A 25,635-nucleotide genomic window follows, 5' to 3' on the forward strand; every position below is an offset into this window, starting at 1 on the left:
AAGACAGCGGGTGTAGCCATTCTATGTAGGGCGGGCATCATACAGGGAGATGCCAAAGTGATCCGGGACACCAAGGGCAGATTTCTGAGGGTAGAGCTAAGGAGAGGGCACCGTCCACTTACCCTTTGTAATATATATGCACCCAATCAGGGCCAGGACGCTTTCTTGCGCAGGATTTTTAGGGAACGCCTGGAGCAGGTAACCTCAGATCTCATAGTCGGAGGAGACTTCAACTTGGTGTGGGATGCAGAGTTAGACCTCAGTGGAGGTGCCTTTCATGGGGTGGGGGCTATGTCCGCAGCAGTGAAAAAATCCCTCACTGCTTTAAACTTGGTAGACGCCTGGCGATATCACTCCCCAGAACTGCGAGACTACACCTACTACTCTCATGCTCATCGCTCCTACTCTCGCATTGATTTTATCTTCGTGTCCCACTCCCTGATTAAGGATACTCTTTCGGCGTCTCACTCTAGTATTGCGATCTCTGACCACGCACACGTGGAGCTACTTCTGCACGAGCATCTCTCCCGCTCAACGCGACCTAATAGATGGAGATTCCCGGCCTATGTCCTACGAGATCCAGTAGACAGGGAAGAGCTACAGGCAGCTATCTCCACTTATTTTGATAACAATGACCTACCGGAGACCTCCCTCCCTGTCCTATGGGACGCTTTCAAAGCCACGATACGTGGTACCCTTACGTCACTGGCCATCGCTAGGGCACGGGAAGCTAGACTATACGAAATTAAGCTCACACGAGAAATCAAGACGATCGAGAGGCTGGATCAGGAGCGCCCCTTGGCGGTGCATAAAAGGCGGCTGGCTGTGCTCCGGGGTCAGCTCCGGGTGCATAGAACAAACAAAGCCGAACATGCCCTACTCGCACTACGGCAACGCTATTACGATGGGGGGGACAAGGTGGGAAGTGTTCTGGCGCGTCGCTTGAGAATGCGGGCGGCCAAGGTTCACATTGCAAAAATACCGAGGGGGAACGGGTCATGGGCTGTAGCAGAACTGGCTAAACTTCAGGAATTTCGTGACTACTATGCATCCCTTTACACTAATGACCCACCTGCGCCCGACTTGATCTCGGCCGCCCTAGACACCTGCACCTGGGAGCCTTTGAGCGAGCATCACTCCAAGTTGCTGGAGGAGCCTATTACTCTGGAAGAAATAGCCAGTGCTCTAAAGGACCTTCCATTGGGTAAAACGCCAAGCCCCAACGGACTCCCGGTCTCGTTCTACCGCGCCTTTCTACCGCAACTACTACCCTATCTCTCGCGCCTCTTTAACTCGTTCACGGAATCAGTGGGGCCCTCCCCAGACATGGCGATGGCTGAAATTGCTCTCATCCCAAAACCAGGGAAAGACCTCACACTCTGCTCCTCTTACCGCCCTATCGCCCTGCTCAATACAGATCTTAAGTTATACACCAAAATCCTAGCCAAACGGATCAGTTCTCACCTGCCCAATCTCATAGACCCGGATCAGGTGGGGTTTATCCACCAACGCCAGGGGGCTGACAATATGCGCCGAGTAGCCCATCTTGTTTGGAAGGCAAAACACTGGAAGAGTCCGGCCTGCCTGCTCTCGCTCGATGCTGAAAAAGCATTCGATCGGGTGGACTGGATGTTCCTCCGTGCAGTGTTACGGAAAGTGGGTCTCGGTCCTATGATGATAGCGCGCATCATGGCTCCCTATATATCACCGCGAGCAAGCGTACGAGTCAATGGACAACTGACGCAGCCCTTCCCCATCTGCAGAGGCACACGGCAGGGTTGCCCCCTGTCGCCCCTATTGCTTGCCCTGGTGATCGAGCCTCTTGCCCATATGGTACGCCGGTCCCCTCATATTCGTGGCATCTCTCTTGGAGGTGTGGAGCATAAGATTGCACTATTTGCGGACGATATGCTCCTTCCCTTATCTGACCCATGGCGTTCACTCCCAGCGGTACATACGCTGCTCCAAACTTATGAGCAGGCCTCCGGGCTAAAAATTAACCACACGAAATCGTGGGTTCTTAATCTTACGGTTCCCGATGGGGAGGTTACAGCCCTACAGACTCTCGTTCCTTATCAATGGGCGACCAGGTCGGTAAGATATCTCGGTCTCAACTTAATGCCGGACTTAGCCACCTGGTCGCAAGATAACTAGCAGGATTATAAAAATGTTGTTATGGCTGAGCTGCGCACATGGAAGGCTGTGCCGCTCTCTTGGCTAGGCCGTCTAAACACAGTTAAAATGTCCATCCTGCCGAAGCTCCTATACCTTTTTCAAACTCTGCCGACGCCCATCCCTGAGCACCAAATCCAAGGGTTACAACGCAAACTGACGTCCTTTATTTGGGGAGGTAAGAAACCACGGTTCTCTAGGAAAATTTTAATGCTCCCACGGGACAGAGGCGGACTCTCTTGCCCTAACCTGCTCGAATACTATTGGGCGTCACACCTCCGCTTTATCTTGGAGTGGGGAGCATGGGAGAGCGAGAAGGTGTGGTTTCATATGGACCAGGCTGTCACTTGCCGCCCGCTCTGGGATCACGCCTGGCTACCTAGCGAGCTGCGGCATCGCAGCGCCTACATGGCTGCTCCTACTAAAACAGTGCTTGGGGTTTGGGACAAAGTGGTGACTCGCAGGGGCCTTACCTCCTTTCCGTCCCCACACACTCCAATTGCTCGCAACCCGCAGTTTCCCCCTGCGTGCCGCCCGCCTTACTCTGCAAATTGGACGGAAACCGGTTGTAGAACAATACGGGATCTATTTATAGGAGGCGATTTCAAAACCTTTGCTCAATGCAAGCAAGACTATAGTTTAACAGAAAAAGACAGATTTCAATATATTCAGCTTCAGCACTGGATACAGGGCTGTTCTCTGGCGCAGGTGGCCACGAGACCCTTCACACCGTTCGAGCGGCTGGCGCGTACCTTCGGCACCTATAAGGGGCTAGTCTCTCACATATACCGCGTGTTCCAGCGTTCACAGCGTTTGGATCCTCATCCCTACCAACAGCAGTGGCAGTCCCTCTCCGGTTCCGACGTTGCCCCTGCTCAATGGACGCGGCTCTGGAGAGACATTCCCAAAATCCTCCGTAGCACTCCCCAACAGGAATCTGCCTACAAAGTAATGACTCAATGGTATTACACCCCTGCTAGACTCCAAAAAATGTTTCCTAACACTTCCCCCACATGTTGGCGCTGTGCACAGGCTCTGGGAGATTTTATCCATATCTGGTGGACGTGCCCTCTTCTGACTATCTATTGGAAAGAGGTCCTTAGCCATATTAAACGGGTGCTAGGGTATCCGCTGCCCGAGGATCCGCTCATAATAGTTCTGGGCCTTAGACCGGTTAATCTGAGAGCTATGACGTGTCGGGATTGGCATCTTAGTTTTCACATGCTGGGCGCCGCAAAGCAAACAGTTGCTCTATACTGGAAGAAAGCGGAAACACCCTCCATAAATGTGTGGTTTACCTGCATGTGGCATGTGGTGGCGATGGAGCTGCTCACGGCACGTCTACAGCTCCGTGATACTAAATTCCGGAAACTTTGGAAGCCCTTGATTGGCCATCTGGGGCGACTGGAACACGCTAGATTGCAGCCACCTAGACTTCGAGCCCTGCAGTTGTTTGATGATGTAGTTTGCCCCGCTGACCCAGGGGGTTTCTGGAACCCTGCGGATCGCGTGCATCATATACCGCTCTCAGACACTCCTTCTGACTTAGACGCCCTTGCCCCTGACGCCTGAGCCGTTGCCACCGCCTCTAGCCTTATTATACATTTTATCGGAGGCGATGTCTGGGTTAACTGCAGCGACACTCTCTTGCATGGCAGAGGTCTTAGATAGAGGTAGCAGGGAACTATTACCCCCCCCGCCGCTCTCATTCACCATACCCCACTACCCCCTGCTTACCCTTCCCCCCTCCACTTTGATTGGTTTCTTTTCATCAACTTGCGAGTTATGCTATACAGTAAATTGGTATAACAATGCCATAGTGACGCAGCACAGAGGTGTCATTATTAGCGAGGTTGCCCTGACTGCGGTATAGATTACCTTGTCGATTTCAGACCTGCAGGGTTAGCTGGGCATGAGATAAGCTGGGGCGCTGGATAATAATGTTCTTCCTCTTATGATGCCTGAATCAGCATTCTATTGAGCCATGTGCAGGCTGCGGTAATATGTAATGCGCTATATGTCCTTTATAAATGCTAATAAAAACGTTATGAAACAAAAAAAAATCTGGGACAATCAGTACCTAAAATAAGAGATTCAGGAAGTTGTGGAATTAACTCCAATTTTCTGGTTCTCATTTCCTGATCCTCATCTTGAATCTTCACTTTAACCAAAGGGTATTCTGTCAGTCCCCTGTAAACACAACATATTTTAATGGTTTCTCTACGGGTTCCGAATCTACATCAGTCATTTGGTAGGCCATAATTGATTATCTAAAACTGGTATCCATTAAGGCATTTACAGAGTGTCCATTTACTTTTAACAGATAATGACATTTAGAGGATTCTACCTTATATACACATACATAGACCCCTTTATTGGCCTAGTACCTCTACGAGTCAACCAATTGCAGCATCTTGACTTTGTGATACTTTTTCCGGCTGCTTTGTTTAAGATTCTAAAGCATTCTGAGCTGTCTCTCCTGTTGAGACGTTCCATAAATATTTCCACAGCCCATACTGTAATGCGCTCACAAGGTGCAACTCATCGCCCCTCACTGAAACAACTCCCAATTAGAGAGACAATTCCATTTAATGTGGTTTAACCAAGGGCGTAGCCTTTTATTCACATAGTCAAATTGCATCGGTGAGGAATGATAACCATAGTTAAGCATACATCATTGTTATGAGACTACAGTAAGATCGACCATACATTGTTATGAGGATACAGGACATAAGCTTAGCAAAACAGATCAACGATCGTACAGGTATTAAAACAGTTGTCTCCACCCATTACAGCGCCACACTTCAGAATGCACTTGTAAAATCAGTCCAAGACATTATTTTTCTGAGAATACAGTACATAAGATCAGCAAAACATCTCAAGAATTTGATGCAGTCTTCAGGCTGGTGCACGGTGGAGATAAAGGGCCATATGTAGGTAGCATACAAGTTACCACTTCTTAAATACCGAACTTTACCGATTCGGTATTTAAGAAGTGGTAACTCGTATGTAGGTAATCATTCGGTAAATATTACCGAATTGGAGAAATTCGGTAATTACCGAATCGGTATTTACCGATTCGGTAATGAGGCATACCTTCCCATTGTATGAATCAATGTGAAGGTATGCCTCATTACCGAATCGGTAAATACCGATTCGGTAATGGGGGGAGCACATTCAAGGGTGGCAGGGTGTCACATTGACACCCTGTTGCACCCCTGATTCCTGCATGTGTGCACATGTGGCGCACATACATGCCCTAAGGGCATGTATCTCTGCCACATGGCACTGTTAGTCCAGCAAAATATTGCTTTTTGCAATTAATTCGGTATTTAGCACCAACATATATTTGGTGCTAAATACCGAACTATTTTCCCTACACATCACTCATTTGAGTGTCACCTACATCTCATTTCAGGATTCGGTATTTACCGAATCGGTAAAATTACCGATTCGGTAATTTTACCGATTCGGTAAATTACCGAATCCTGAAATGTTCCCCCTACATAGCAAAAGCCTAAATACCGGTCGGTAACGGTATAATTACCGAAAATCGGCCGTTACCGACCGGTATTAGGCTACCTACATATGGCCCAAAAAGAGGCCGGCCTCCCCTCTTACAATGCCTTATAAGCCTCCGGGCGCCCCCCTGATGACGTCACCAGCCAACGACCCTCTTCTCCTCCTGAAAACCGACGAGGGACTCCCGCTTTTAGGCTTCTGCACTTGGAGTGACTAAGGGTGCCCCACCGCTATTTACGGGGGGCGCCTGACAGTTTATTTTGTCCATCAGCCAGCTTCAAAATAAAAAACCTCAATTTCCTCAGGTCCCATTTCTGACAACACTTGTGAGAGAGTGGCTCAGAAATAAGGTCTAGGAGGGTTTTTAAGCAAGTGTTTCACAATGGTGGTTTATATGAGCTTGAACAAACTAAAAAAAAATAGTCCAAGATTGTTTTTTGTACTTTGCGAAGGGACTCCCGCTTTTAGGTTTTGCATGTTAAAGATGCCCCATATAAGGAATTCCAACTGCAGCTTGATTGTATAGATAGTTTATTCGAAATATGATAAGTAGTACAGAAGCCCCACTGGAGCTTGACCTGCTGTTCAAGCACTCATCCACCAACTGCCCACACACATTTCAAACCCTCATTCATCAACATTCTCACCACATCACACCACGTGCTGAGCAGCAAGATGAAAGAGATAACATATAACACATCCCCCTTCATTAAACAATAAAAACAAAATTAAAGCTTAGGAGAACAAGGTCAATAAAATGCATTTAACAAAACATTGTTCATATCCATCGGCAGCTAACTCATCAACAGAAAGCAACAGCTTTTACACTGCAGAGAAACAACATAAATTTGTTATGTACAATAATAATCTTTTTGCCAACTAGGTTTACAGATGATGCGTCCAGATAATCTTCTAGTTCCTGGTTTCAGCGCAATCAACGAATCTGCCGCAACATTTCCCTCACTAGCAGCAGGACTAGAATTATCAGCTTTAGGAACATTAGTACAGCTGCCCTTGTTTACCCACAACTTGCGTTCGAGATCATTGCATTCAGTCACTTTTCTTAAGTTCCACCAACGTCCATCATTCAATTTTACACAATTACCACTAAACTTTAACACCTCTTTTGGTTTGGACCACCTTGACAACCCGCTTCTGGAAAAACCCTCTTGCGAAGTCCTTACCCAGTCACCAATTTTGAATACTAGTGTATGCCCTTTAATGTTGTCATTGTGTCTCAAGGCATACTTGCTCTGATAATCACTCACCATTTTTTCCAAAATCTCTCTAGGAACTAACTTTGAAGATTCCCTACGCATCCATGCTGGTGTGATTTTACTACACGCCATTCTCCCCTTGAGAAGACTGAAAGGAGTTTCTCGAGTAGCTGAATGTGGTGTATTACGGTAACTCCACACCATATTCTTAATAGTGGACCTGCAATCCACACCCTCTGTTTCAGCTAACTGTATGCATTCTTTCAAAACACGATTGAATCTCTCAACCATCCCATTCTGCCTGGGATTGTAAACAGCTGCACATACATGCAATACAGTTTCTGACACACCTATCAATATCTTTATCCATACCCGGCCACCAGAAATCACCCCTCGCCCTCTTTTCATGCTGGTCATTCCAGAATGACCTTCATGTAAAAGTTCCAACAACCTAGATCGTAGCCCTATAGGTACGACTAATTTATCTGTTCTTCTTACAATCCCTGTACCTAATTCCACTGACAATTCAAACCAAATCATTTTATAATCTGCTAAATCTGCATCACTGAGTGGTTGGCAAATGGAATGATCAGCTAAGCATGAAACAACACGTTGTAAAACTTGGTCATCTAACATGGCTTGTTTCCACTCCTCTAGACTGATTGCACCTTTGCAAACTTCATTTACAGTCGCTATCAAACACCCCTCATCAGGATCTTCAACTGATACACCTCCATTGTAAGGTTCAGGAAGAGGTAAACGTGATAGACAATCAGCATTGATGTTTTTAAGACCAGGCACGTACACCACTTGAAAATTGTACTCTTGTAACCTATACAGCCACCTTGCGATCCTAGGTGTAGCTTTTCCAGCACCCTTTGTGGTACAAATGTCTACTAACGGTTTGTGGTCTGTTCTTAATTCGAACTTGGTGCCCCAAATGTAGGCCCTAAAATGGTTAATTCCCCAAAAACAAGCAAGGGCCTCCTTCTCAATTACAGAATACGTGGCTTCTGCACCTTTTAGTGTGCGAGAAGGCAAAGCAACCACCCGCTCGCAGTTGTCTTTCCTTTGCATTAAAACTGCTCCCAAACCATATGCGCTGGCATCAACTACAATGATAGATTCATTATGAGGATCATATGGCTTGAGAGCTACTGCTTTGATGATATCGTTTTTTAAATTAACAAAAACGGACTGGCACTCAGCATTCCATGTAAACTTTGAGCCTTTTTTCATTAAGAGTCTTAAGCAATGAACCTTTGACGCAAAATGATTTACAAATTTCGAATAATACTCCGCTGACCCCAGAAAAGAACGTAGTTGTTCCTTATCTTTAGGGGACGGGGCATTCTCAATGGCCTCGAGTAAATTCTTTTTAGGTCTGACACCCTCTGCTGACAAGGTGTGACCCAAAAAATCTATTTGGGTTACCGCAAACTTACACTTATCTGCAGAGACCGTTAAACCAGCCAATTGCAACTTTGACAAAATTTCATTAAGTATGGAATCATGACTAGCTAGGTCTTTCCCCCACACAAACACATCGTCTTGGAACACAAGCATATTACTAATCCCTTTAAGGATGCTACTCATAAGTCTTTGAAAAACTGCCGAAGCAGAAGCTAACCCATAGGGCATCCTGCGGAATTGGAATGCACCTTCTGGGGTAATGAATGATGTTAAGTGTCGAGAACTGGGGTATAATTTTATTTGGTGATATGCATTTGATAAATCTATAGACGAAAAATACATGGCAGTTTTAACTGAGGCAATCATCTCGTTAATGCGCGGAAGTGGGTGACGATCTATCCAGATGTTTTTATTGAGATCCCTCAGGTCCACACACATGCGCAATTTTCCGTTGGGTTTGCGTGCTAAAACCACTGGACTAAGCCATTCAGACGATTCAATAGGTTCAATTATATTCTCATTACATAATCTTTCTAACTCCTGTTTTAATTGAGGTCTTAAAATAAAAGGAACGCTTCGAACTTTGTGAACTACTGGAATAGCATCTGTTTTTAACACGATGCGATGTTCAAATTTATTTAAACATCCTAATTTTGGTTTGAAAAGTTCAGGATATCTTTTGTTCCATTTAGATATAGAACAGTCATCAGTTAATAACACCTAGGTGCCGATTCGGATCCTGGAAAAAATATCCCCGTACGACTCGTATCCGGTGTTTTTACCGTACGAATCGTACAAGTGCCGTACAAACTGCCAAGTACGATTCGCATGGGAAAAACTCCATATGAATCGCATCGGGAATAATTCCCCACACGTCCTCGGGTCGGAAAATGTGTCCGACACGTCCCCGGACGATTTACCATACAAATTTGAAAAGTGAAGTCCGACCGCGCAAGTACGATCCACCCCGTGCGTCCGATGTTACAACCGTATGGAAAAAACACCGTCCGCACCGAACTCCCATTGCAACCATGGAGACATATGCCCGCATACGCGCCGAAACCCCCCCCAGCCCCCGTATGTACGCGCCGAACCATCCCCCCAGCCCTCGTATGCACGCGCCGAACCCTCACCCGTGCATGTACACCCCCGTACGTACGGCCCGTACCCCCACCCGCGTATGCATGGAGCGTACCCCCACCCCAACAGTGTATGTACGGACCGTACCCACACCCGCGTATGTATGGAGCGTACCCCCACCCCAACAGTGGACGTACGGACCGTACACCCACCCGTGTATGTATGGAGCGTACCCCCACCCCAACAGTGGACGTACGGACCGTACACCCACCCGTGTATGTATGGAGCGTACCCCCACCCCAACAGTGGACGTACGGACCGTACCCTCACCCGCGTATGTACACCAGGGTATGTACGAACCATACCCCCACCCGCGTATGTATGGAGCGCACCCCCACCCCAACAGTGGACGTACGGCCCGTACACCCACCCGTGTATGTATGGAGCGTACCCCCACCCCAACAGTGTATGTACGGACCGTACACACACCCACGTATGTATGGAGCGTACCCCCACCCCAACAGTGCACGTACGGACCGTACACCCACCCGTGTATACACACCCGTGTACGTACGGCCCGTACCCCCACCCGTGTATGCATGGAGCGGACCCCCACCCCAACAGTGGACGTACGGACCATACACCCACCCGTGTATGTATGGAGCGTACCCCCACCCCAACAGTGGACGTACGGCCCGTACACCCACCCTTGTATGTATGGAGCGTACCCCCACCCCAACAGTGTATGTACGGACCGTACCCTCACCCGCGTATGTATGGAGCGTACCCCCACCCCAACAGTGGACGTATGGCCCGTACACCCACCCGTGTATGTATGGAGCGTACCCCCACCCCAACAGTGGACGTACGGCCCGTACACCCACCTGTGTATGTATGGAGCGTACCCCCACCCCAACAGTGTATGTACGGACCGTACCCTCACCCGCGTATGTATGGAGCGTACCCCCACCCCAACAGTGTATGTACGGACCGTACCCCCACCCGTGTATGTACGGAGCGAACACACACCCCACCAGTCTAAGTATGGAGCGCACCCCAGGCCCCAACACCAGCACCCTCACCCAACATCGCGCATGTACGAGTCGTACCAAGCCAGAGACAAGGACAGCACTGTACAACAAAATGGCCGATGTACGCACCGTACAGACGCTAAAAACACACGTACACAACCAGGACAAAGCAAAACAACACAAGAAGACTCCATTCGAATCGCACAAAGCCACTAAACATGTCCAACAAGCACAAATACTACCTATTCACTGACCTGCAACTGCCAAACTCCCAAACAGAGGCCCAAAACACAACCACTCCTTATAACACACCCACCCAAAGTTCAAACACAGCCACACCCACCAATGGACCAATAAAAAGGCCCAACACACACAAACCATGAGCCTTTGCAACAGACCCAAAGCTGCCAGACCACACAGAGAAACAACTGCACCATACTACAACCTCCACTACACCTTACACCTGCACACCTTCACACAACCACCTTCACAAACACCCCCTCATCACATTCACACACACACCTGCACAACCACACCCACACACCCACAACCATCCACACCCACACCCCCCACAACCATCCACACCCACACCCCTCACCATGCCCACTAACAAGAATCCAAAGTTCACTAGCCAAGAGTTGGAGGTCCTTGTCGACGAAATCATCAGAGTCGAGCCACACCTCTTTGGAACATTGGTCAGACAGACCAGCATTTCCGAAAAAACAGCCATGTGGCAGAGGATTGTCGATGCTGTGAATGCTGTTGCGTCCACCAGAAGGACCAGGCATGAATGCCAAGCCAGGTGGTACGATCTGCGGAGGACGGTCAAGAGAAAAATGACCGACGACCACAACCAGGCCAGCATCACTGGAGGAGGGCCGCCCCGCAGACGCGTACAATACCATCCCTGGGAGGAGAAGGTGATGGCCATACTGCCGGTGGTGGCAGGTGAGCGAGTAGACGGACTCCGAGAGCCTGGTGAGTACACAAACAACTCACCTCACATGGGGGGAACGTCATCCACAACCAAACTCACAATCATGCACGCAACCACCCCAAAGCTATCGCATGACTCAACCACACTCCATAAACACGCACATGCCACTAGCGCCACCATGCCCCATGCACCCAGCTAGACAATGCCAAGTCACAGGCCACAGAAAACACCAACACAAGACACGGTAACCCGGATGGCGGGAGTGTGGGCCCCAAAAATCACATGGTGCAACTCAGAAGCAGACAACAATGCCCTCAGCCCATATGGCCTAGGTAACAGCCAGACAAACAGTGTGTCCCCACACAGGAAAGACTTGCCTGCAAATGGCGGACGCCTTGCATGAAGACATGGGGGTGAAGGCACTATTTGCACATGACAGCAGCTAATGAACAGACAACACTGTGAAAGAGTGGCAGCACACACCACCACAGCAGCAGCGCAGACACAGACAATACACCCAATGGGTGCCTGGAGATCAGGAACAAACTCACATGAACAAGCCAAGGGCCATTGCAAGATCTGCAAACAGTGTGTGCCTAGGAAGCTGGGCTGAGGGGACAGAGGGTGACACACAGAGGGAGGGAGAGGGGGAGAGAGAGGGAGGGAGAAAGGGAGACACAGGGAGACAATTCAGCCTTGGGTGGTGTGGGAATGTCTGCACGTCAGCAGGTGGACTGCGTGCATGTAGACAAGGGTGGCCAGTGCCTGAATACCCCTCTCTTCTCCATGGCAAAACACTGGGCCATGTGTCAACCTGTGCACGAGCACAGCTACCTGCATTATATAAGTGTGTGGAACAACTCCATTTGCCCACGTACAGTGCAACACGGAAGGCGCCAATGCATGGCTCGCCACACCTGCTCACTCCACTGCTGACTGCAGTCACAATTGATGCAGCAAGTAAGACTGTGTCACACATAGGTAAAGTCTCAAAAGCTGTGGCCAAGGGACATACCCATGCACAAGTGCACTGTGAGTGGAATGCAAGACATATCCAAATAACCAGAGGAAAAGTGCCAACTTTGAAACAAATGAAACATGGATGTTGCATGGAACAAAAATAACATTGTCTCTCTCACACACAGGTCAACGTCGTGGATCACCCCCCAACACTGGGGGGGAAGACTCACAGGACCAGGCTCTGCGGGATGACGATCCCACCGGCAGCGACGACTCTCACCACTCTGTGGACGACCCTGACCAACCTGGCCCCTCTGGTGTCCAACCACCTGCAGCACCTGCGTCAGGTACAACTGGGCCAACCACCACCCCCACTCCTGCCACATCCCAGGAGACACCCAGGATCCCTGCCCCACCACCACAACGCAGCCAGGCTGACCAGGAGGGACACGGTGTACCGGGCACACAGGAGGAGGCAGGCGACAACGCAAATGCCACCCCTCAGGGGTCCCGGAGACCCGATGTGCCCACAAGGGCAGGCCAGGTGCAAGTGGGCAGGGGTGGTGGGAGTGGAGGATGGCGGAGGCGCGAGCCTGACCAGTTGGCTGCGGAACCGGTATATTCCCATGTAAGAAACATCCTGGACACATACCGGCAGGACACCACGGGCATGAGCCAGGTTGTGTCCACCCTCAACGAGATGAAGGGGACCCTCGAGGAGATCAAGACCCAGCAGGCCCAGCAACATGCGGAGCAACATGCCTGTCAACAGCGACACCAAGGACGGATGGAGGACAGACAGGCTGAGCTCGTGACGGTGCTCACGGGAATTAACCGTTCACTCCGTTGGATAGCCGACAACATGGGCAACCCTCCCTGTGCCACCAGGCGAAGAACATCACCACCCACAGGGAGGGATCAGGAGGAGGAGGATACATCCGACGGAGCATCCCAAACATCGTCACGGCCTGCTTCTGAGGGTTCCCGCAGGAGGGCGGGTCGTCCACGGAAAAGACCGTGAGGGTCGGCGCAACAGCACCATCTCCCAGGACACCTGGTCTGGCACCTGGCCCACTGGCCCAACAGCAGCACATCAGAAAATGACATTCTCTGCCACATGGACTTGCTGGTCACTGTCTGACCAATGTTGACAAAGACTGTGGCATGGACTCTGATGATTTCCAAGGGCAAGGATACCAACTCCCCCAGTGAACTTTGGATTCCACACACCCGGAAAGCCCCTCTTGTCATACCCTCCCACCCCCCCGTACCCCAACGCAAATAAAAACTTACACGATCAAGAGATGATGCCTACAATTTGCATTATTACCTTACATGTGTCTTGTAAAGTCTAACCATGCCTGTGTTCTCATATGACTGCAACCATCCATACCCTGGGGCCTGAGTCTGGCACAGGACACACATGGGTCACAATGTATTAGGCAAGACAGACATGGAGCACCATACACACCCGTAATGGGCCCAACCAGCTGAGGGGGTGGCCGCACAACCGTGCCGACAGACATATTGAGTACAGGAACAGTCATGCGCAGAGGTCAGGGATCATGTGGAGTGTCCTGGGGGGCACCCAGGTATGTGTAGACACGTGGCAGAACCATGTCCTGCAAGCTTGAGTCAGGTGGATGCAGAGAATGGTGGCCTGGCCAACGTTGGATGCATGGGGATGGCACATGTCACAATACCCACACAGTCATGGACATCATGCACAATACAGAGTCTAATCCCAGCCAAACAGCTTGCATCTTGCTACTCTACACATAGACACATAGCCACTATCACTGAGAACCATGCCAGACATGCCGTATGCAACGTGGCAACACACCAGCATTGACTGAGAAGAGGCACCTTGGAGGCATAGGGACACCTTTATTAGTCATGTATTCCGGAATGCAGAGGCAACTCGGAGTACACATACACAGGTCATGTGGAGTAACATCTGGGTCCAACACTGGCACCCCCCTTCTGCACCACAAATGCTTGATATCCATGGAACTGGCACACAAGTGTCGGGTAACAGCTAAACACCCCCTGCTGCTCACGGAGAGGCTGCCATACACCATTGATCCTCCGATGTGGAAGTCCCACACCATGTCAAGCCAATGCAAACCGTATGTGTCCGAGGGCAGTGTTACACACATTGATGCCTTCATCACAATCCACTATCCCATCACAGATGACTGTCAACAAGTCTGACCATCTAGTCAGGTGAATCCAGCCACATGTCATGTGTCCCATGCTGATGCGACATGTCTGCAGAGGAACCAAACATCGACAGGGGCAGTGTGCACACATCTTAAACAACTGCCAGACCCAATACACCACTGGTGCATCCCTTACCCTAAGGAGACTTCCAAACTTGTCCGTGCGTGTAACGCTGAGTCAGCACACGATGACGTGTCCATGAGGAATAGCAGTGCCACAACAATGCAACCAGCAGACGGCATGCGCAAGTACCTGGGGATGAGAGACACACAAGAAGTCAGCCACAAAAAGCTCATCCACTTGCATGTGCATGTACTCGACACATATAAGGATGACAACATGCTAGGTCACAATTATGACTGCGGAAATACACTCATCACTGGCACCATCACTCGAGTGACACTTCCACACACACCTCTGACTCACGTGGCATACATGTAGATGGACACACACATTGCAACACATGCCACACAAGGACCAATGCCTGCACACTCAGACACTGGTACTCACCACTAAGCAAAGAAGTCGCGTATGAGCCGACTCCGGATGTCCTCTTGCGGCTCCACATCCTCCACATCACTAGCCCCATTGCCAAGCCCTTCGTCCTCCACGGGTGGATGGTCCTGATCATCTTGATCCAGGATGAGTGGCACACCTTTCTCAACTGCCATGTTGTGCAGCATGCAGCAGACCATGAAGATTTTGCAGACCTTCACCGGGGCATATGGGAGGGCGCCGCTGGTCTTGTGTAGGCACCTGAAGCGGCTCTTCAGGAGGCCAAATGTCCTCTCTATCACTCGCCTTGTCCGGCCATGGGCGGTGTTGTAGAGGAGCTGGGCCGGCGTGCTGGGGTTGCGGAGAGGTGTGATCAGCCATGGCATGTTGGGATAGCCAGCGTCCCCTACATGGAAACCACATGGACAAATGTAGGACAGGAGAAGCAGTCGGGCAGGAAGTCTACGCAAAATACAGGACAGACAGAGTGTACCCACCAACGACACATGCTCGTTCGTTGCGCAGCTGCGTCATCATTTCAGGCACCCTGCTACGCCTCATGATGTAGGCATCGTGTGCTGATCCTGGAAAACAAGCACAGACATGTGAAATCACCATGTTGGACAGACACACCACAAGGGCATTGATGGAGTGGTAGTGTTTGCGATTCCTGTACGCTACCTCCTGTGCCTGTGGTGGTACCAAAGCCACATATGTCCCATCTATGGACCCAATGACATGGGGCATCCCTCCCAGGGCATAGAATCCACGCTTGACACCTGTCAACTGTTCAGGAGTTGGGAAATGGATAAACTCATCCAGGTGAAGCAACATGGCCTCCAGAAAATCATGCAGCACACGGCTGAACATGGTCTGGGACATGCCACCAACATGAGCTATGGTATATTGAAAGGTACCCGTTGCAAAAAAATGTAGGGCTGCCATTACCTTCAGCCTGGGTGTCAGTGCCGTAGGATACCTGTGCAGCGGTTGCAGGTGTGGTGCCAGCCTTACCGTCAACTCCTCAATCAACGGTTGGGGGAAGCGGTAGCAGCGTATACAGTCATTCTCCCGCATGGCAGCCAAGTCCGGAATTGCTCGGGGAAGAGGCGGCGCTCTGCAGTAATTTGGAAGTGACAAGGAAGAGTGAGTGCACCACAACAACAATTTATATGTACTGTTAATCTGTCAATACACATATGCTACATAGGGAGTCAGGTATGTGCTACATGCCCTGGACACGTATGGCTGCCAGGTGACACTCCTACCAAGACCCAGCTACACACGGGGATTGTGAACCTCCACATTCCATGGCATGGGACTAGCTGTGTCCCAGTGTAAGTGAACAGCCAGACGCAATACAGGAGTGACATACATCAACATATCAGCAGATGTAGGATGTTGATTACAGAGACAGGTAGCGGAACACTAGAGACACAGGTCACATGACATAACACTAGGACAGCCCACACACCTTGCCATGAAGGTGTACATGTCATGACTGTTCACACATACATTGAGAGTATGCAGACAGGTCCTTGTTACGCTACTCCGTGTCCCATGCATCCATACACACCTTACATCCGATACTACATGTGGCCTGGTGTGCGTAACAGTGTGCCATGGCCATCTACACACAGACACATGTTGCAGCAACTGCAGATGCATTTGAGGGAACACCAACATCAAGCCAATGGGAACACACCACACATACATGAAATAGTCACATCGTGCAACGTGGGTAGTCACATGTCAGGTGTGGTAACCCCTGTAGCGGGCATCAGGGGACACTTGCGTGTGTTGTTGACTGTGCCATGCCAGTGACGCTTATCTCAGGTGTACTGTACGACATGCACACATGTCAAAGGAGTGAAGGGCATGTCTGGCACATAGTGCACCATCACACATGACATCTGTACACATCTCATCATACATCTATTGCCTTCACAACTCAGGAGTGATGTGCCACATCACAGACTTTCACACCTGTGCCCCACACATGTAGTACTGCACAGACAATGCCTTGATGTCCATCCATGGACAAGTATGTCAGCTCTATTCCCTTCTGTGTGCTGCCTGTCACCACTGTTATGTGTGAAAGGCACCGTACATTCGCTCAGAGGGCGTGTGTACGTTCCCTATCACTATGGGAGTGCTGCCGTAGGCCTACCCATAGTGATAGTGAGCATACACGCGTATGTACGGTCCGTATCACTATGGGTACGCATACGCGAGCACACCCATAGTGATAGTGAGCGTACACGCGTATGTACGGTCCGTATCACTATGGGTACGCATACGTGAGCACACCCATGGTGATAGTGAGCATACCCGCGTGTGTACGGTCCGTATCACTATGGGTACGCATACGCGAGCACACCCATAGTGATAGTGAGCGTACACGCGTATGTACGGTCCGTATCACTATGGGTACGCATACGCAAGCACACCCATAGTGATAGTGAGCGTACACGCGTATGTACGGTCCGTATCACTATGGGTACGCATACGCGAGCACACCCATAGTGATAGTGAGCGTACACGCGTATGTACGGTCCGTATCACTATGGGTACGCATACGCAAGCACACCCATAGTGATAGTGAGCGTACACGCGTATGTACGGTCCGTATCACTATGGGTACGCATACGCGAGCACACCCATAGTGATAGTGAGCGTACACGCGTATGTACGGTCCGTATCACTATGGGTACGCATACGTGAGCACACCCATGGTGATAGTGAGCGTACCCGCGTGTGTACGGTCCGTATCACTATGGGTACGCATACGCGAGCACACCCATAGTGATAGTGAGCGTACAGGCGTGTGTACGGTCCGTATCACTATGGGTACGCATACGCGAGCACACCCATGGTGATAGTGAGCGTACCCGCGTATGTACGGTCCGTATCACTATGGATTTGCTCGCGTATGCGTACCCATTGTGATACGGACCGTACACACGCCTGTACGGCCCGTTGCTATGCATTTGGGGTGCCGTATGGCCCCGGAACGCACCGTACCTGTGTGTGAATCTCCAAATTACATAGGGGACACATGAGGGACAATGTTAAGCCAGAAATGCATGCTGGTTGCCATGGAGACCGAGTTTAAACTTTGAATTTGTTAAATGAGGTGGCCTGCAAAAGTCGGTATGAAATAATCTACATTGTTGCAAAGTTGTTGTTGACATTACATCATGCTGAATTCTAAAAAAATCAAACCCCCTCACAGGGGTAGGTTTAAATGGATTGGAGGAAACATAGGATGCAAATGTGAGTGACCAATCACTCTGCACTCCTGTGCATGAAACAGGCCAGCAAGGCAGATATAAGGCAGCCAGGTCCCATGAGAGAGCACTTGCCTGCACATCTATTGATTCCACTACACTGCTGCTGCTCGTGATTCCCTGGCACCATGTCAAGGTCTGTGGAGAGGGCCCAGCCTTTCACCCTGGAGGAGAATCTGGCATTGCTGGATGTGATCCTCCCACAGTACCCCATGCTGTATGGCCGACCAGGGTTTCAGGTGAGTGCTGAGTCCACTAGCACAGACTGTGGCCCTTTTTTGTGACTGTGACTTCTGCCATTGTGTCCAGGTGTGACACACATGCATTGTACTGTAGGGATGGGTCCCAGGGGGGGAATGCCTAATGTCTCCCAGCCAGAGCATGCTGTGGTGCATGTCTGCCGTCCTCACTTGCATTGTGTGTACTGTGACAATCACTGCATGGTGCATGCCACATTCTGCCTGTCTGATCCTCCTAGGAATGTTGCTTCTACAGTCCTCATGTGATTCTGTGGTCACACCAGTGTGACAGGTGACTGTACCCACAGATGTGTGTTTGTTCTGTGTACCTGTGCTTAGAGTGTCCACATGATGTGTTCGTACCCTGGACATCGGTGTGTGTGTAAGTCCCCTGTCATGTGGGTGGGTGCATATGTGGGGTGTAGCACCCCAGCTGCATGAGGGATGGATATACCCTGCCCATCTGATGTGAGCAGGGAACAGTGCTGTGTGTCTGACGTGCAGAGCCAGCCCCACACCTGTGAGCCCCCCCAGTCTAGTGGCACATGTGCAGAGTGAGGTTTGTAGCTGCAGTTGGCAATGGCAGGTGAATGTCCTGTGCCTGTGTGTGTCTGTGTACTCTGCTGAGGTAGCGTCAGTGGCCTGTGGCATGTGACTGCTTTGAGGTGCTGCACATAATCCTGGTGTACCTTCTGATGCACAGTGTGAGTCTGGATCATTTGTTGTGGCGTACCCCTCATGCCACCTGTGTACTTTCAATGGCACGTGGTGCATTTGGCCTTATACAGAGAAAAATGTCCCTATGACAAAGGTGCAAAGCTTTGGCTGCATACTATGCCTTGTTGAAACCAGCAAAATTGTTCTAATGTGTATCTCTGTGACATGTGGCAGGTGTATTGATGTAGTCTCACTTTTTCAACCCCACAGGTAAGCGCCTCTGCCAAGAAGCAGATATGGAGGGATGCCGTCAGTGCCGTGAGGAGGACAGATGGTCGCAAGCGGCGCCTGGCCCAGGTGAGAAAACGCTGGCAGGATATCCGGTGCTGGACGCGGAGGATCGCACGGGTCCTGCTGGGGGACTCACCTGTGGGCCCTAAGAACCATGGGCGTCGCCGGCTGACCCACATCCACAAGCGTGTGCTGGCGGTGGTCTTTCCTGACATGGACAGGCGCTTACGGGAGAAGCAGCAGCAGGAAGGGGGTAGGTACATGTGTGTTTGTTGTGTGTCACCCGCATTTGTAAGTGCGCAGTTGCATGGATACACTGCCAGGGTTTAAATGTGCGGTGCAGGTCCTGTCACCCACAGTATAGCGGTGCTGTTCTTCCTACCTTCCCCTCCTTGCCATGTGTTCCCTGGTCTGTGTGTAGTCACTCTTTCACAAGGTCATCTGGGCTGGCAGTTTATCCACGTGACCAATGCTTGCAGCATCATGTGTGGGGGTGGTGTGTAACAGGTTTTGGGACCTTGCCTGTGCCCTGTTCAGTTCAGTACTTGTGGGGTCCATGTCAATTGGCACTGAAGCTGAGTCCAGACATAGGAGTATGTCTCTGAAGTGTAATGCCTTACAGCAAGCATGTCCTATGTAGTGGCCTGTGACATGATGTGCATTAGTGTGCGATACGCAGAGTGCAGGGATGGTGGCCTGTGTTGCAGTCATTACCATTCAGGACCATGGAATATTGTGGCCACTACTGTCCCCTGGGGCAAATTTTGCTAGGTATCAGGGGTGTCATCACAATATGTGGACACTCTCAGTGTCTACAGCATAGGATGTGCTCTGTGCCATTGTCCCCTGGCACCATGTATATTTACGTAACGTGTTCTACAAGTGTCCACTGTACAGCCTGACCTAATTTTCCACTTTCATACCCACGGTGGCCAGTGCCTGTGTGTCTTGTTGCAATTATCTGATGATGGACATTTGTGAATGATATCGTTGTACAGGCGCACATGGGGTATTTTGGGTCCAATATGGGTTTCTTGCAGCCCGTGTGTATTTCTCCCAGACTAAGAGATGCAAGTGCTTCCTGTGACTCATCAAATTGTCTCATGTAGGGGGTGGTTGGTGCGGGCAAGGCCTACATGTCGACACCTGAAATCTCATTGCTCGGTCTGGCCAGTGTGTGATGTTTGTCTGGACATACACTCAAGGTGCAGTGACCCATTCATGTTGGGCATGTCTTTAAGTATTACGTTTGCAGCATGTGTTTCAAGTACATGGAGATGGTCCCTGCCCATCCCTAGTTACGGCAACGCTATGTAGTGCAGATGCAGTGCTGGATTGTCCCCAGAGCCTGGCTCCTCTGTCCAAATCCATATCATGTCATTAGCAAATGTGTCATGCTCTCCATAGTTGGTCAGTGGCATGGTGGGTGAACCAACTGTGTGTTGCAGGGCCTACATATGTACCTTGTTTTGTAGATGTCACTCATCTTTCTTTTCAGGCTATGCACTGTAACCTATGTAGATTTGACTCATGTGACATATGTATACAGGTGTCTGATTAATTCCTGTTTATTCACCTTGCCCACAGCATCGTCGGGGGACACGGATGGAAAAACCGGCACGGACCGTGCGGAGGGACCGGGCACCAGTGCCAGCAGTGACATCTTAGCTGGCACATTGAGTGGAACTGAGGCCGAGGAGAGTGAGCCGGAGGACCTGTCCACTGCCACCACAGAATATGAAGCTGACGGGTCCGAGGCTGAGCTCTCCGAGGGGGCGGAGGCTGCTCCAACAGCTGGCAGCACCACAACATCTCTCCCCGCCCCCTCCATTGCCATCAGCGGCCTCCCACTTGCTCGTGTCCCTTCCCTGCGTGCTAGGTCACCGCATGTCTCCTTCCTGCCAGGCACCGCACCCCCTGCCCCTGTCTCCACTGCTGCCGCCAATGCCGAGTCTAGGGACATCCTGCGGCAGTTGCAGGTTGGTCAGGCTGCGATGCTTAATGTCCTCCATGGCCACAGCCGCGTGCTCAACAACATGGAGGCATACTTGGAGGGCATTTCAGCATCGCAGGCTGACCAACGCAACTTGCTGCAGTCTATTGACTCGACACTGACTGCAGCAGTGGGTCTCTTGCAGCACTTCGTCCCACCCCCTACCCATGCCCCATCCACACTTCCCACTCCCATGCCTGTCCCACGTACACCCAGACGTCAGCATGCACACACCCCACCAGACACAGGCACCACACCAGCAGGGAAGGCAAAGCGCACACACCTCCTGGCACGCACACACAGGGTGAAGTAGGCACACCCACTGGGTCGGGGGGGAAACGTAAGACACGCAGCCAGAGTGGGAGTCCACATTCCTCACGACCACCACCCTCCAAATCCACTCCCCTCAGCTCTCCTGGCCAAGAGTCGGACACAGGGTCAGTCCTGCCCAGTCTGTCCATCAGCCCCATTGTGGCAACACCACGCAAGCGGTGGAGGCAGGACACCGCCAGGGGAGTTGAGTCCCCCCCCTGTCCACACCCTCCCCCGGTAGCGCTGCGACCCATCCCTCCAACCCCCCCTCCTCCTTGGGGCCTGTGGTTCCTTCGGGTGCAGGGGAGACGCTGGGCGACCTGGCAGTAGTGTGCAGCGCCGTGCTCTAATCCACCTTTGGCGCTGCCCCCCCCCCGTGTTGGAGTCGTCCGTCCCTGTACCCACGACACCTGCCCTTGCCCCTCCTGTCCCTGCGGTGCCTGGTCCTTCCCCCCAACGTGATGCCCCCCCCCCCGTGGTAGACAAAGGGGTCTGACTGTGCAGGCAAGCTAGGGGACACACGTCCCACTGTGTCCCCCATCCGGATTGGAATCATGGACTGCCCAATGGGCCTTGTATATATTGCAATTTATGATGATTTTTACTTACATCCTGCTGATTAAAGCTATTTTTTTCCATCGAACACTACTTTTTATCTGGTATTGCTGTTGGTGGACCTGCTCCATGATTTTGGGTGGTGATAATGTGTTGGGTGTGTGGGAAATGTAGTCTTGTGCTGGTCATAGGGTGGGCCCTGGTATCTGTGTGCCATCACAAGCTGTTGGCTAAATTACTTTGTTCATGTAAGCTGTTACTGCATGGTGACATTGTCCCAAGGTGTATTCCTTCCTCTGTGTAACCTGACATCTTCCCTGCAGGGTCTTTCCAATATGTGGTGCTGAGCTGTGTCTACATCAGCTGGGTGTGTGACGGACTCCTTCAACTTTGCACATGCATGCTGAGCGATGTCTCCAACTGCATCATTCGTGGCATCCTTGATGGTCACTGTACTTGTGTATGTAGACTGTTGACATGACTTCATGTGGACATGTTCTCTTTTAGGCGCTATGCATGTGTGTACTCCCAGCCTCGCACACATGTGGTGCATGTACTGCAGGGTCTTTGTGCACCTGACTGACATTTGTGGGCATTGTATCTGTGGGTACTCCACCCTTTGTGTTCCATGGGCACTGCTGGGAGGACTCTGCACACACCCCTCCTGTGTCTGGGCACTGCTGGGAGGACTCTGCACACACCCCTCCTATGTCTGGGCACTGCTGGGAGTGATAGGCACCCACCCCTTCTGTGTCTGGGCACTGCTGGGAGGACTCTGCACACACCCCTCCTGTGTCTGGGCACTGCTGGGAGGACTCTGCACACACCCTTCCTATGTCTGGGCACTGCTGGGAGTGATAGGCACCCACCCCTCCTGTGTCTGGGCACTGCTGGGAGGACTCTGCACACACCCCTCCTATGTCTGGGCACTGCTGGGAGGACTCTGCACACACCCCTCCTGTGTCTGGGCACTGCTGGGAGGACTCTGCACACACCCCTCCTATGTCTGGGCACTGCTGGGAGTGATAGGCACCCACCCCTCCTGCGTCTGGGCACTGCTGGGAGGACTCTGCACACACCCCTCCTATGTCTGGGCACTGCTGGGAGGACTCTGCACACACCCCTCCTGTGTCTGGGCACTGCTGGGAGGACTCTGCACACACCCCTCCTATGTCTTGGCACTGCTGGGAGTGATAGGCACCCATCCCTCCTGCGTCTGGGCACTGCTGGGAGGACTCTGCACACACCCCTCCTATGTCTGGGCACTGCTGGGAGGACTCTGCACACACCCCTCTAATGTCTGGGCACTGCTGGGAGGACTCTGCACACACCCCTCCTGTGTCTGGGCACTGCTGGGAGGACTCTGCACACACCCCTACTAAGTCTGGGCACTGCTGGGAGTGATAGGCACCCACCCCTCCTGCGTCTGGGCACTGCTGGGAGTGATAGGCACCCACCCCTCCTGTGTCTGGGCACTGCTGGGAGGACTCTGCACACACCCCTCCTATGTCTGGGCACTGCTGGGAGTGATAGGCACCCACCCCTCCTGCGTCTGGGCACTGCTGGGAGGACTCTGCACACACCCCTCCTATGTCTGGGCACTGCTGGGAGGACTCTGCACACACCCCTCCTGTGTCTGGGCACTGCTGGGAGGACTCTGCACACACCCCTCCTATGTCTGGGCACTGCTGGGAATGATAGGCACCCACCCCTCCTGTGTCTGGGCACTGCTGGGAGGACTCTGCACACACCCCTCCTGTGTCTGGGCACTGCTGGGAGGACTCTGCACACACCCCTCCTATGTCTGGGCACTGCTGGGAGTGATAGGCACCCACCCCTCCTGTGTCTGGGCACTGCTGGGAGGACTCTGCACACACCCCTCCTATGTCTGGGCACTGCTGGGAGGACTCTGCACACACCCCTCCTGTGTCTGGGCACTGCTGGGAGGACTCTGCACACACCCCTCCTATGTCTGGTCACTGCTGGGAGTGATAGGCACCCACCCCTCCTGTGTCTGGGCACTGCTGGGAGGACTCTGCACACACCCCTCCTATGTCTGGGCACTGCTGGGAGGACTCTGCACACACCCCTCCTGTGTCTGGGCACTGCTGGGAGGACTCTGCACACACCCCTCCTGTGTCTGGGCACTGCTGGGAGGACTCTGCACACACCCCTCCTATGTCTGGGCACTGCTGGGAGTGATAGGAACCCACCCCTCCTGTGTCTGGGCACTGCTGGGAGGACTCTGCACACACCCCTCCTATGTCTGGGCACTGCTGGGAGGACTCTGCACACACCCCTCCTGTGTCTGGGCACTGCTGGGAGGACTCTGCACACACCCCTCCTATGTCTGGGCACTGCTGGGAGTGATAGGCACCCACCCCTCCTGCGTCTGGGCACTGCTGGGAGGACTCTGCACACACCCCTCCTATGTCTGGGCACTGCTGGGAGGACTCTGCACACACCCCTCCTGTGTCTGGGCACTGCTGGGAGGACTCTGCACACACCCCTCCTATGTCTGGGCACTGCTGGGAGTGATAGGCACCCACCCCTCCTGCATCTGGGCACTGCTGGTAGGACTCTGCACACACCCCTCCTATGTCTGGGCACTGCTGGGAGGACTCTGCACACACCCCTCCTATGTCTGGGCACTGCTGGGAGGACTCTGCACACACCCCTCCTGTGTCTGGGCACTGCTGGGAGGACTCTGCACACACCCCTCCTATGTCTGGGCACTGCTGGGAGTGATAGGCACCCACCCCTCCTGCGTCTGGGCACTGCTGGGAGTGATAGGCACCCACCCCTCCTGTGTCTGGGCACTGCTGGGAGGACTCTGCACACACCCCTCCTATGTCTGGGCACTGCTGGGAGTGATAGGCACCCACCCCTCCTGCGTCTGGGCACTACTGGGAGGACTCTGCACACACCCCTCCTATGTCTGGGCACTGCTGGGAGGACTCTGCACACACCCCTCCTGTGTCTGGGCACTGCTGGGAGGACTCTGCACACACCCCTCCTATGTCTGAGTCCTGCTGGGAGTGATAGGCACCCACCCCTCCTGTGTCTGGGCACTGCTGGGAGGACTCTGCACACACCCCTCCTGTGTCTGGGCACTGCTGGGAGGACTCTGCACACACCCCTCCTATGTCTGGGCACTGCTGGGAGTGATAGGCACCCACCCCTCCTGTGTCTGGGCACTGCTGGGAGGACTCTGCACACACCCCTCCTATGTCTGGGCACTGCTGGGA

Source organism: Triturus cristatus, chromosome 1_2, assembly GCF_964204655.1.
Source record: "Triturus cristatus chromosome 1_2, aTriCri1.1, whole genome shotgun sequence".
NCBI classification, from domain to species: Eukaryota; Metazoa; Chordata; class Amphibia; order Caudata; family Salamandridae; genus Triturus; species Triturus cristatus.